Source organism: Tenebrio molitor, chromosome 4 (assembly GCF_963966145.1).
Source record: "Tenebrio molitor chromosome 4, icTenMoli1.1, whole genome shotgun sequence".
Taxonomy (NCBI): domain Eukaryota; kingdom Metazoa; phylum Arthropoda; class Insecta; order Coleoptera; family Tenebrionidae; genus Tenebrio; species Tenebrio molitor.
Genome location: NC_091049.1, coordinates 4,835,730 through 4,845,949, shown reverse-complemented (window position 1 = coordinate 4,845,949; position 10,220 = coordinate 4,835,730). Strand labels below are relative to the sequence as shown.

Here is a 10,220-nt window from a genome sequence, read left to right as displayed (position 1 = left end):
TCCCCATTTTTTAATATCATTTTGTATATATTCATATAAATTTACTTTTTCATGTTTATAATAATCTATTTCTATTATATCTAAAAATATTTTTCGACTACGTTTTTTCTAATATACAATCCCATAAATTCGTGGACATAGTCCACTCATGAGCCGAAGGCGAATTCTAACAAGTTATTTGTGATTAATATTTCTTTTTCTGAAAAAGAACCCATGTATACAAAAAATACTACTTCGTCTTGTGAAGGGTCTTTATAATTGATTTCATATAAATGTGCATCAAGTGAGCTGTGCATTTGTAAAAGCACCTTTAATTTAGTTACATTACAAAAGTCACATTTATGAAGGTCATGTCCAATAAATCTTTACTTGGTAAAAATACAAAGACAAAAACAAATAAGAATTACTTTAATTTAATCAGTAAAAAGACGTAACATTGCTTTTAAAATCAGCAATGTTAAAATGGACAAAAACTGAAAAATTAGTCAAATCGGGTTCGCGCAGAGCAAGCAACTTTGAAAGTCAAAGTCACTAGCTTTAACTTTACTACCAACAGAAAATCAGATTTTCATGGCTTGCTTAGATGTACATTTATATGAAATTGAGTATAGACTCGAATATTTAGTATCTGACAAAGCAAGACTGTATCGATTTTCTTTTAAAATCAACACCTACGTCTTCATTTATAACATTTGTTGATTTTTCATAACCCAATATTTCTGCTACATCTATACCTTTAAACCAAGGTTGATTATCATTATCTAATATGAAAAATACAACAAATAATAGTATTTTTCGTATCCCACCTCCACCCGGCGGCACGGCAATTTTGCCGGAGTACATACACTATTACGGATAATACTATCAAGTAATAATGCAGTGCTTATCAACATAATTACCGGCGTCTCGCCTCCACATTTTGACTTTTTTGTGTTTTATGTTCTGTGTCAATGTTAAGGAATTTCCTCACGATGTGACATGAGTATAATAATATACCTTTTTGAATTTCAACCACCAATGTGTTCTCTAAGTCCAAAATTTTTAAATTTTTAAAAAGAGATTGCGGTACTATTCCTGTTGCTGAAATTATACTTTATCCAACATTCAATAGTAATATCGTGTTTTACTAGTTAGTTTTAATTGAGTAAACTGGGCTATAACTAGTCTGTTGTTTTAACCCACGTTGCCATTTGCACCGTGGGTTATAACATACATAACCCACGTTGCCATTAGCACCGTGGGTTATTAACGTTCATAACCCATCGGGAGCAGAATTTCATCAATAATGTCATTATCTAAAAATTTTGGAATATTGGATAAAACGTTGTATGGCATACGTGGGTTATTAAGTACTACCCACTCGAGGTAATAACCTACTCGGGCAAGCCCTCGTAGGTTACAAATACCTCTCGTGGGTAATATCTTAAATAACCCACTTATACCATAAATAACTATAAATGGTAAAATCGAAATTTTTTCTAAACACCAAAGATTTCTCATAGCAACGGAGAGTTCTAAATATTTATTAATTTTTGTATTATATGTCTGTGTTATATTGTGTGAATTTGGAACAGCTATATCTAAAAGATATGCTTGCTTTTGTTGTTTATTTAAAATAACTAGAGGTCGCCCAGCGGTCGAAATTCGACCGTTTTCATAAAAAAAATTAAGTTTGAACGTTACTGAGGTTTTTTTTTATTAAAGAGTATACCTCTATAATTATGTCATATAATTTTTTTGAATTTTGTTCTATTACGTCAGCTGCGAGCGTTTACAAATACGTCATTATGTACTAATTTTCGAGTTACATATTTGAAAAATACGAACGATAGGAAAAATGAGGTATAGTTTGGCTACGCCATATTTAAAAAACAATAACGCGTTTTTTGACATTTCCTTGGGTTTTTTTTAATTTGCCTATTTTTTCAAATTATATAAAATTGAAATAAAAAATTAATACTTACAAAAAATGAAAAATAAAATAAAGAACACGTGTTTCGTATTTTTTATACCTATATTTTTTATTGAAACAAAAAAACCTGGCGGTTAAAAAATAAAATGTTGTCCATTGAACTTAAATATTCTCGTGTCAAAAATGGATTACTCCCTAGGATTTAGGGATATTCGTTACTAGGTTGCCATAAATTTGGTTAGGTTGGAGGCTATGTGGTTTCTGGCGACAAACAAAAGATATCCCAAAAATGTAACAGCAAATTAATTGTAACAGTTGCAAATGACTAATTTCTTGCTAAGTAATAGATGATTTTTCGTTTCACAATCAATTTTGGTTACTGGCGGCATATTTATTTGGATTTAATCTCTCAATTCAAAGTAACCAACCTTAGGCATCAAAATAACTTTTGAAAATTCTAGTTACACACAACATGAAAAACGTTATTTCCCTAAAAGTTCGAATTCTAGGGAGTAATCCATTTTTGACACGAGAGTGTTAAAAGTGATTTTATTTTGTTCGTGGGGTTGGTCAACTCGCTGCGCTCGTTTCCCAATCTACCTCACTTACAAAATAAAATCTCACTTTTAACACTTACATCATAAATAACTATTTTGTATTATATTTAGGTCTCCAGATTGTTTTACATTATTCTTATTGTTTCTAGCCGATGAGTTATCATCTAGAAAAACGAGCAAGAATGGAAGGAGGAAGTGCAAATGAGGTACAAAGAAAGGCAAGTTTAATAAATGTAGTCTCATACCTGTTTATGTAGCATTTCTGTTCTTGCATAGTTATGTGATATATGTTTTTATTTTTTCAGAGCACATCACCAAAGGAAATATGTAGTTTGTCCACACAATCATTTAGTGAAATTATACATACTGTCGCCTTTGTGGATAAGACGCTATTTATTAAAGCCTTTCTTCAAGCAGATAAAGTGATAGTAACTTTGGCGCCTCGCCGCTTTGGGAAATCAACAAACATGGACATGGTGAAAGAATTCCTAACAGGGAACAAAAAACTCTTCCAAGACAATCAGTTAAAAATATGGAAAAAGGAAAGGATTCTTTTTGATAAGTACTGCCAAGAGAATCCTGTCATACACGTGGACTTTAAACATATCACTGGTAAAACTGAAGATCAATTCCTTCAATCATTAAAGGAACTCATTCACTGGGCATTTAATGAACATAAGTATCTTGTGAAAAAGATCGATGGAAAATATTCTTGGTCAGATACGAAATTGGAGGTTGTGGACTGTATTGAAGAATTTGAGAAGTATTGGAAAACTTCTGAAAATTTAAGTCGAAATAATGTGATTAATGGATTGAAGCGCTTATCTCACTGTTTACATGTGTACCATAACAAACCCGTTTATGTATTAATCGATGAATTCGATTCTCCTATCATGAACACCATCGTCAAGCAATCAACTTCAAATAATGATTTGCTGGAGGAAACCATCGATGTTATCAGTTGCCTCATGTCCAGTACGTTCAAAAACAACGAACATCTCAACAGAGGGTTAATAAACGCCTGTGTCCGCGTCGCAGAAGTTTTATCTGGCGACGCGAACAACATCCAGTATATTCGGTTTTTAGGAGACCCCGACTTTTCTCCTTATTTTGGATTTACAGATACAGAAGTGAAGAGTCTGTTTGAAAAAGAAGAATTTGCTCCTTTTAATAATGAGGACGTAAAAAAGTGGTACAATGGTTATAAATTAATGATTTCAAAAGATAAAGGGGACTATGCCATTTATAGCTGTTATTCAGTTTTAAACTATTTGAGAAGAAGTCACGGAATGAAGGAACCATGCCTTGAGAATTACTGGGTTGACTCGGGCAGCATCACTTACCTAAAACATCTGTTTGGATATAATCCCATTCGTAAATTGATTGAAGATCTTATTGATGGAGCAGAGATCGAAATAAAGGTCATTAAAAAATTTGCGAAAGAAAACATAATTGCGTTAATCAACTTGGTTCATCGAAAACTTAAATCTATACATATGTCAGATGCACATCTTTTCCTCCAATTTTTGACCGAAAATGGATACTTGAATGTTTTACGCACTAGCACTGATAATAAAAAAATCACCATTGGGATTCCAAATAGAGAAATTAGGACGTTGTTTGAGGAAAAATGTTATGATGTAGAATTGTTTTCAAAGAAACACCAGCTTTTAAATGAAAATATTGAGGGTTATTTGGCTGCATTAGAATCAGTGCTAACAAAAGAAGACAAAAATGTATTTAAAGAATATGCAAAGGCTGTCTCTAAATTGTTTGATGGAGCCATAATGCCCCAAAACGAGGACGAATTTCATTGTATTCTCTTTGTTTTGGCATATAATGTTGAAGATTATATAGTTCGCAGTGAACTAAGCATCTCCCAAAGAAAATCTAAAGGAAGACCTCCTCATCTTGATTTGCTTATGATTTTGAATGAAGCTGGCTTGATTGTGGAATTAAAATTTGCCGACCAATCATCAGAGGCCGCTCTTTCTCAAATTACAAAGCGACAGTATGAATCAAGCTTCGACAACTACAAAAATGTCACAAAGAAAATTCTTATGGGTTTGCATATGACTAAAGAAGGGAAAGTTAGTCTGACTTACACTATTGACGGTTCAACTCCAGAAACTGTTACCAGCCATGATGAATAGACTGTTGATGGCACAGACGTCTTTTTTTATTTGTATTGCCATTGTATTACCGTTGTTAAATGAATAAAATAATTATAATGGTGTTTTTAGCGTTTAAATTTAAATAAAACACAATAGAACTGCATGAGTCTGTGTTGGGAATTTAGCTTTAGGCAACTTTGGGAGTTTCTGGTGTTCCTTTAGTTGGTGGTAAGGTTATTTTTAATATCATAGATAGTGGGTGAAGAGAATTTTATGGATTTAGAAGAATCTTTCGGTTTGTTCGCATTAGAATAATTAATTTTTATTTTTATGGTTTAAATAGAATTATTTTTTTTGTTTTTTTCTTTTTTGGTTTGTTTATTTTTTTATTAATTTAGAGCGAAGATACCAAAGTAATTTTTAATTTCTAAATATTTTTAATTTTTCTTAACTAAAAATTAGAAATATAATCAACTGCTTTTTTTAAGTTGGAGGCTTAATTTTAAAATATTTCTTTAATTGGGATTTTTCCTTTTGTTTTATCATTAACAGTGATATACAGTGCATTTTTTTTAACTGTTGCCATAGGGAATTGCATGGTAAAACTTGTACCGCCTGTTAACTTTTGTTCTGATGGAAATATTCAAACCATTTTTGGAACAAAGTTGGAAGATTTTTTAAACCATCGGATAGATTACAATTCAATATCCTAAACTGTCGAAAAAGTTGTGAAAAAATATTTCTAGCGCGCCGGAATAATAGTACGTCGAGCGGCCGCCAGAATAGCGTCCCTGTCGGCTCAACTAGCACCTGAGACCTGACCATCTCCACTTTTGACTTTTGTCACTTTCATTTAAAAAATAAATAGCGAGATCTCCTCGAGGCTATGATTAAAATAAATAATAAATTAAAATATAAATCCTAATTTTTGTTCCCATATCCCCTACTACGTTTTTTGTCAAATTCCCTACGGCAACAGTTAAAAAAAACGCCTAAGAGGTCAACCAGAAACTGTGGAGAATAACACGCGAAGAAATTTTCAAGATCGCTTGGGACATTGTCTAGCAGTCGAAGGAAAACACTTTGAACATTTCCTTTAATAATTTCTGGTTAACGGTTTGTTTTTTTTAATAAATAAATGTTTACATGTTCTGCCTTCCAAAAGCTAATTTAATCATAGCCTCCAGGAGACCTCGCTATTTTTTAAATGAAAGTGTCAAAAGTGGAGATAGTCAGGTACTGGTTGAGCCTAAGTTGAGCCGACAGGGACGCTATTCTGGCGGCCGCTCGACGTACTATTATTCCGGCCCGCTAGAAATATTTTTTTCACAACTTTTTCTCGACAGTTTAGGATATTGAATAGTAATCTTTCCGATAGTTTAAAAAATCTTCCAACTTTGTTCCAAAAATGGTTTGAATATTTTCATCAACAGGGGGTATAAGTTTTACCATGCAATTCCCTATGGCAACAGTTAAAAAAAATGCACTGTATATATTTTCACAATAAAAAAACTACTGATAAGCATTGATATACCGGGTGATTCAGTTTGGTATTCGCGGCCCTACATCTTTTTTGTTTTAAGAAAAAAGTATAGCAAACCATATATATTTGTAAATCGCTTGTGAAACTCAGAGTGTCTATAAATGATTGTGGGATCCAAGTAGGCTTTGATTGTGTGCCGACTCTTTCACCAGAAATCGATAATATTAGCCTGATCCACGATATGCAACCCCAGAACAAACTGGTTTTACTGGTTGCCTATTGCGTAGTTTGACAAATTAAATAAAAATAAATCAATGAAATGCATTATTGATAAGTCTCAACACTCTCAACAAACTATGTATTTATTAAACACTTAAGAAGGTGAATAACATCAATGATTCAGTTAAAAAAGTTACAATATAAATTAAAGGAATGGTTCGAAGTGTCCTCCATTTTGCTCTGAATATCTTCTCACTCTCTTGATGTTACGACAACAGATGGTAATCTCTTCTATTAACTCGTTTAAATTATTAATTTCTCATTTATACACTTCACTTTTCACATAGCTGAACACAGAAAAGTCAGGTGAACAGATTATTCTGAAACCAATTACAATAATTTATGCAGCTTTCAGGATCATTACGGAGGAGCTATTGTACAGTTGTATGGATGTAAATGCGAGTTCTCCTCTAACAACTTTATGGCATGTAAGTACTGCAATTTGACGAGACAGTCTAGTAAGTTCTCGGATGTGCTTCTAAATGATCTCGTATATTTTCAACTACATTTTCCATCACCTTGGGATGACCCGACGATTTCCCCTTTTCAACACTACCAGTAGGAACAAAATGATTAAAAATTCGATATATGTGAGCCGTGAGGCACTTTTCTAAAACATTTTGGTGCAGGTACTTAGCTAAAAATTCTTCTTTGCAAGTTTGAAGGCTGTATGTCCATTTCTCATCTCTTTTAACACCGTTGCGGTAATAAAATATCATAAGGAACTTATTTTGTTCAAGTGTGAAGACCATTTTAGCAATTACTTCTAAAATATTTGAGAGGTTATAAAATTATTCTGATTTTCAATATAAAAATAGATACCTAAAGACAATACCTTTGTAACACCACCGAAAATTATCTAGCTTCAACACTACCGATAGTAACAAAATGATTAACAATTCGATGTATGTGAGCTGTGAGGGACTTTTCTAAAACATTTTGGTCCAGGTACTTGGCTAAAAATTCTTCTTTGCAAGCTTGAACGCTATATGTCCATTCCTCGTCTCTGTTAACACTGTTGCGGTAACAAGACGTCATAAGGAACTTAGTTTGTTCAAGTGTGAACACCATTTTAGCAATTACTTCTAAAACATTTGAGAGGTTATAAAAACCAATAAGACAATACCTTTGTAATACCACTGGAAGTTATCTAGCTTTGAAAAAAGCTTTTTTTTAAACAATAAGCAGATCAGGAACGCAAGAAACAACAAAACAGGGCTTCGAAGCATAAATGAGGTTAAGTTGATTTCGTGTTGACAGCTTGTGAATACAGAGTGATCAACAACAACAAGAAACCAAATCAAGAGTGCTACCTCATCTTTTATTTTATCGAAACGTATGTCGTATACTAATCAGACACTTTTATATACTTGCTGTGCACACTCGTTTTGTTGGTTGCCTACCTCTCAAAAATCTATTATTAATTGCCTTTATAAATTTTTGTAATTCATGAATAATAGATTTAAAAGAAAGTTATTATTAATTATTATTTATTACTGATTAAGGAAAAAACACACAGTTACATAAAATTCCTTCATAAGGCACGTAATCTTTGGTTACAAAATTTTAAAAGTAATTATTTTTCATAATTCTTTGTTTTGTTGTTTTCTGTAAGAAAAGTGCTAAAATTATTATTCTCTCATTTTTGGTTAATTGAGAACTTACTCGTATCTTTTCTAGCAGTTTAAAACATTTAAATTACTCCAAGGTCAAAAAATAAGTTCAAAAAAACTGCTCTAAATGTTCTCCATTGTGGTCCAGAAAGAGTCAAACTCGCCCCTCATGTTTTCCAAAAACACTTATGAAGCTGTCAGGTGAAATGGATTGCCAAAATTCATTTATAATGAAAATTTGTTTAAGGTAATGTATAGGTTTTATTTCTTGCAACACACAAGGGAAACAAATTAATATCCTCCTTCAAAATTTTTGCAATAACTGCCATAACTCAATTTAACTTGCTGTCTTAAACGCCTTATGGAAGTTGAGGGATGTTCCTTGATAATTTGTCGAACATTTTGCACCATTTCTAAAATTTGAACTAAGGACTGACCTGACTTCTTCTTAATGATGGATTATGATTCGCTAAAATTAGGCACTATAATTTTAAGACATTGATAAACTTGTTGATAACCAATACCATCAGGTTCGGACGTCTGGCTTGAAATTCTTCAGTGTAAGGGGGTACAAAGTAAGGCCAGTCTTCACTTTCTTGTTTCACCCTCTTTCGAAAATAATGTAATAAAAATGCCTTCTCTTTAATGGTAAAACCCATTTTACAACTTATTCTGGGATAACTATTGCTTACAATTTCAATAAACTTCTGTAAATATTGCCGAAATCGAAGATTTGTTTTCTAGGTTAACTCACTTAAATTGTCAACAACAACAACCTTGAATTTTGAAATGTGACATTTCAACGAAACATCTCGGTACCAGTGGCGTCGCGTTTGGCAATAAAGCTGATAATTTACTTACTCTTACAAGTGTAAAATGTTGCTCTTGTTTATCTTATAAATTGTTTCCCTTATCTTATAATACATAATAATAAAATTCACAATTATAATTCCAACGTCTAAAATTCATAAAGTATCATTTTTTATTAAGTAGCGTTTGAGACCATAAATTGTCTACGCCCATGTTTTGACCGCTTATTTGCATATGATTTTGCTACGACGTGACCGATAATAATTTGCAACGCTTGCTCTGATTTGGATTCTTTTTGATCACTTTTGATGTGCGTAGGCCGGGAAGGTGTTCGGGAGAGCGAAATGATTAACGTACGAGTGCTGGTAAACGACTGGTTTATTCAGAGTACAGAAGGGGGGTGAAACTGGCATTGGCAAAATGGCAGCGGAAAAAGTGTCGTTGCCACCGAAGGGGCGTGGAGCGAGAGGGGGAATTTTGAATAAACCGCGCAGGCAAATGTCATTCTTGTCATCTAGTGACTCTTGTGAGCTTGCGCTTGCGCCTTTGCGAGTTTGCGAACTAGCATCCATCTTGTGTGATGTGTTGTGTGTTTCGTTTTGGGTTATGCCAAGGATGTTTGGCAAATTTCCCGAAAGTTTTCGTTTAGATTAGTGCCATACTTGATATGTAAACTGTGTAAACTAAAGTTTTTCAGTCGTGGGAGTTAGCCGAAAGAAGTATTCTTGTAAATATACAGAATCCATCAACTGGTGCATGGAAAATTTGTGAACTTCATTTTGAGGCAATAGTTTTGTGAATGAAAGAAAGGATCGTTTAAACACCGGTTCTGTACCAAAACCTTACGACCATTCTGCAAATGAAGATTTTATAGTTGTTGATGTCATCAGTCTACAACATTGACCGCGGTTTGCAAAGGTTTGGATCAAAAACCTTCCTCACATTCTCAAGATGGTGAAATAATGGACAGCATTTCCAGTTTTCATCTTCAAGACCATAATTATTGTGAAACAGGTGAAAGTGAAGTTTTGACAAACAAGCGTAAATTCGCGAGTAGAAGTATTCCGCAGTATCCGAGGGATATTAAGACTGAAATGTAAATAGTACTGTGATTTGTTTTTTACTTTTTTCAAGTGAATGTTAATTTGTTGTTTATCTGTTTTCTTGAATTTTTAGAGTTTTATCTTGTTACATTTTTTTCTTATTTGTGTCGGTTTTTCGTTCAATATATAAATAATAAATATACTTATATGTGTTTAATTTTATTTTCCTACTATTAAAATTGTTAAGATTTTCAAGTGAAAACCCAAATTTACTTTTTACACTTTAATATCTTGACAACTAAAAAAAACTTATATCTGAAAAAGGGAGCACTATAAAGACTGTTGCGTTCAAATTTTTCCCGCGGTCATTTAGTTTGCCACTGGACTACCAGGAGCGCTGTATTTTCCG

At 33.0% G+C, this 10,220-nt stretch overlaps 2 long non-coding RNA genes across 5 annotated transcripts in view; one reads left to right on the top strand and one right to left on the bottom strand.

Annotated features, from left to right (window-relative positions):
- Nucleotides 1-10,013, top strand: part of LOC138129655 (uncharacterized) — a 28,478-nt gene extending 18,465 nt beyond the window's left edge. For 2 of the 3 annotated variants that reach the window (XR_011159305.1, XR_011159306.1), the window contains exons 3-4: nucleotides 2,619-2,687; nucleotides 2,775-4,705. This is a non-coding gene — a long non-coding RNA (uncharacterized lncRNA). Of the gene's footprint in view, nucleotides 1-2,618; nucleotides 2,688-2,774; nucleotides 8,607-8,702 lie in introns of those variants that run through there. The other variant, XR_011159307.1, reaches the window with a different exon arrangement.
- LOC138129657 (uncharacterized) lies at nucleotides 6,411-8,783 on the bottom strand. Of its 2 annotated transcripts, XR_011159313.1 has the most exons (6): nucleotides 8,713-8,783; nucleotides 8,483-8,665; nucleotides 8,011-8,427; nucleotides 7,483-7,953; nucleotides 7,168-7,430; nucleotides 6,411-7,111 (listed from the first exon to the last, which is right to left on the bottom strand). It is a non-coding gene; the product is annotated as an uncharacterized lncRNA (long non-coding RNA). The 2 variants fall into 2 exon arrangements; XR_011159312.1 differs by lacking the exon at nucleotides 8,713-8,783 and having other exon boundaries at nucleotides 7,486-7,953; nucleotides 8,483-8,625.
- Nucleotides 10,014-10,220: the final 207 nt, after the last annotated feature.